The 3191-nt window shown below is 36.3% G+C and overlaps 1 non-coding gene across 1 annotated transcript; it reads right to left on the bottom strand.

The window, feature by feature from the left end:
* Window positions 1-1371: 1371 nt before the first annotated feature.
* Window positions 1372-1479, bottom strand: LOC148574532 (small nucleolar RNA R71). The gene has a single exon (XR_015905559.1). It is a non-coding gene; the product is annotated as a small nucleolar RNA R71 (small nucleolar RNA).
* Between the last annotated feature and the right edge of the window lie 1712 nt (window positions 1480-3191).

Raw genomic sequence — 3191 nt, 5'->3', positions numbered from 1 at the left:
TTCAAAAATCAAATCTTTTTCATTTTTCTTTCATGTTTTCCGAATTTTTTTTTAATTAATTTTCAAAATCTTTCTCTTAATTTTATTTCATAATTTTTGAAATTATTGCTAACATTTAATGTTTTGATTCAAAAATTTCAAGTTTGTTACTTTCCTGTTAAGAAAGGTTCAATATTTAAATTCAAGAATCATATCTTTTAATTTCTTGTTAGTCAAGTCATCAACTTTAATTTTCAAAATCAAATCTTTTTAAATTTATTTTTCAAATCTTTTTCAAAATAAATTTCAATCATATCTTTTTCAAAAAATCTTTTTTTTCTAACTTCTTATCTTTTCAAAATTTATTTTCAAATCTTTTTCAATTAACCACTTGACTTGTTTGTTTTAATTTTAAAAAAAAGTTTACTATTTTTTATCTTTTTCAAAACCACCTAACTACTTTTTCACATCTCATTTTCGAAAACAACTGACCACTTTTTCAAAAATTCTTTTTAATTAACTAATTGTTTTATATTCTAATTTTATTTTATTTCTTTTCTTAAATTTGAAATTCTAACTTAATTAATTAAATAAAAATAAAAATATTTTTACTCTCTTTTTTTTAAAAAAATTCGAATTCTCTCTCTATCATCTCTTTCTATTTATTTAATTATTTACTAACACTTCTCTTCTACTCATAATTCGAACCCTCTCCCTCCTCTCTGTTCGAATTCTTCATCTCTTCTCTCTACCTCATTCTTCTATTCTTCTACTCTTATACTCACATAAAGGAATTTTTATACTCTGATATAGAGGATTCCACTATTCTCTTTGTTCTCTTTTTTTCATATGAGCAGAAACAGGGATAAAGACATTCTTATTGAAGCTGATCTTGATCCTGAAAGGACTCTGAAGAGGAAGCTAAGAGAAGCTAAAGCACAACACTCCGGAGAGAACCTTACAGAAATTTTCGAAAAAGAGGTAGACATGGCCGCCGAACCCAATAACAATGGTGGAGATGCAAGGAAGATGCTTGGTGACTTTACTACACCAACTTCTGACTTCTATGGAAGAAGCATCTCAATTCCTGCAATTGGAGCAAACAACTTTGAGCTTAAGCCTCAATTAGTTTCTCTAATGCAGCAGAATTGCAAGTTTCATGGACTTCCATTGGAAGATCCTCATCAGCTCTTAGCTGAATTCTTGCAAATCTGTGACACTGTTAAGACCAATGTGGTTAATCCCGAGGTCTACAGACTTATGCTTTTCCCCTTTGCTGTAAGAGACAGAGCTAGGATATGGTTGGACTCACAACCTAAAGAAATCCTGAACTCTTAGAAAAAGTTGGTCAATGCTTTCTTGGCCAAATTCTTTCCACCTCAAAAGATGAGCAAACTTAGAGTGGAAGTCCAAATCTTCATACAGAAGGAAGGTGAATCCCTCTATGAAGCTTGGGAAAGATACAAGCAATTGATCAGAAGGTGTCCTTCTGACATGCTTTTCAAAATGGAGCATCTTATGTATATTCTATGATGGTCTGTCTGAATTGTCCAAGATGTCATTGGACCACTCTGCTGGTGGATCTCTTCATCTGAAGAAAACCCCTGTAGAAGCCCAGGAACTCATTGAGATGGTTGCAAATAACCAGTTCATGTACACTTCTAAAAGAAATTCTGTGAATAATGGGATGACTCAGAAGAAAGGAGTTCTTGAGATTGATACTTTGAATGCCATATTGGCTCAGAATAAAATATTGACTCAGCAAGTCAATATAATTTCTCAGAATCTGACTGAAATGTAAGCTACATCCGGCAGTACTAAAGAAGCCTCCTCTGAAGGAGAAGCTTATGACCCTGAGAACCCTGCAATGGAAGAGGTGAATTACATGGGAGAATCCTATGAAAACACCTATAATCCTTCATGGAGGAATCATCCTAATTTCTCATGGAAGGATCAGCAGAAGCCTAATCAAGGCTTCAATAATAATAATGGTGGGAGAAATAGGTTTGGCAATAGCAAGCCTTTTCCATCATCTTCTGAGCAACAGACAGAGAATTCTAAGCAGAGCCTCTCTGACTTAGCAACCATAATCTCTGATCTATCTAAGACCACTCTCAGTTCCATGACTGAAATAAGGTCCTCTATCAGAAATTTCGAGGCACAAGTGGGTCAGCTGAGTAAAAGAGTTACTGAAATCCCTCCTAGCACTCTCCCAAGCAATACAGAAGAGAATCCAAAGAGAGAGTGCAAGGCCATCAATATACCCAAAGTGGCCGAACCTATAGAGGAGGAAGAGGCAGTGATTTCCAGTAAGGAAGACCTTGATGAACGTCCACTGACCAATAAGGAGTTCCCTATTGAAGAACCAAAGGAATCTGAGGCTCATACAGAGACCATAGAGATTCCACTGAACTTACTGTTTCCATTCATGAGCTCTGATGAGTATTTCTCCTCTGAAGATGATGAAGATATTGTTGAAGAGCAAGTTGCTCAGTATCTAGGAGCAATCATGAAGCTGAATGCCAAGTTATTTGGTAATGAGACTTGGGAGGATGAACCTCCATTGCTCATCAATGAACTGAATGCCTTGGTTCAACTGAAATTACCTCAGAAGAAATTGGATCCCGGAAAATTCTTAATACCCTGTACCATAGGCACCATGACATTTGAGAAGGCTCTGTGTGACCTGGGTCAGGTATAAACCTCATGTCACTCTCTGTAATGGAGAAACCAGGGATCTTTGAGGTACAAGCTGCAAGAATCTCACTAGAGATGGCAGACAGATCAATGAAATAGGCTTATGGACTTGTAGAGGATGTCCTAGTGAAGGTTGAAGGCCTATACATCCCTACTGACTTCATAATCCTAGACACTGAAAAGGATGAGGATGAATCCATTATCCTTGGAAGACCCTTCCTAGCAACAGCAAGAGCTGTGATTGATGTGGACAGAGGAGAGTTAGTCCTTCAATTGAATGAAGACTACCTTGTGTTTAAGGCTCAAGGATCTTCTTCTGTAACCATGGAAAGGAAGCATGAAAAGCTTCTCTCAATACAGAGTCAAACAGAGCCCCCACACTCAACTTCTAAGTTTGATGTTGAGAGGCCACCATTAAGCTCTGAGTTTCTGTGAGGCTCTCTAAGAGCTCACTGTCAAGCTATTAACATTAAAGAAGCGCTTATTGGGAAGCAACCCAATGTTATTTAATTAAT

The sequence above is a fragment of the Arachis ipaensis genome, chromosome B2, assembly GCF_059453495.1.
Source record: "Arachis ipaensis isolate K30076 ecotype BB chromosome B2, ASM5945349v1, whole genome shotgun sequence".
NCBI lineage: Eukaryota > Viridiplantae > Streptophyta > Magnoliopsida > Fabales > Fabaceae > Arachis > Arachis ipaensis.
Note: the sequence above shows the minus strand (reverse complement) of the source record. Positions and strands in the feature narration are given on the sequence as shown.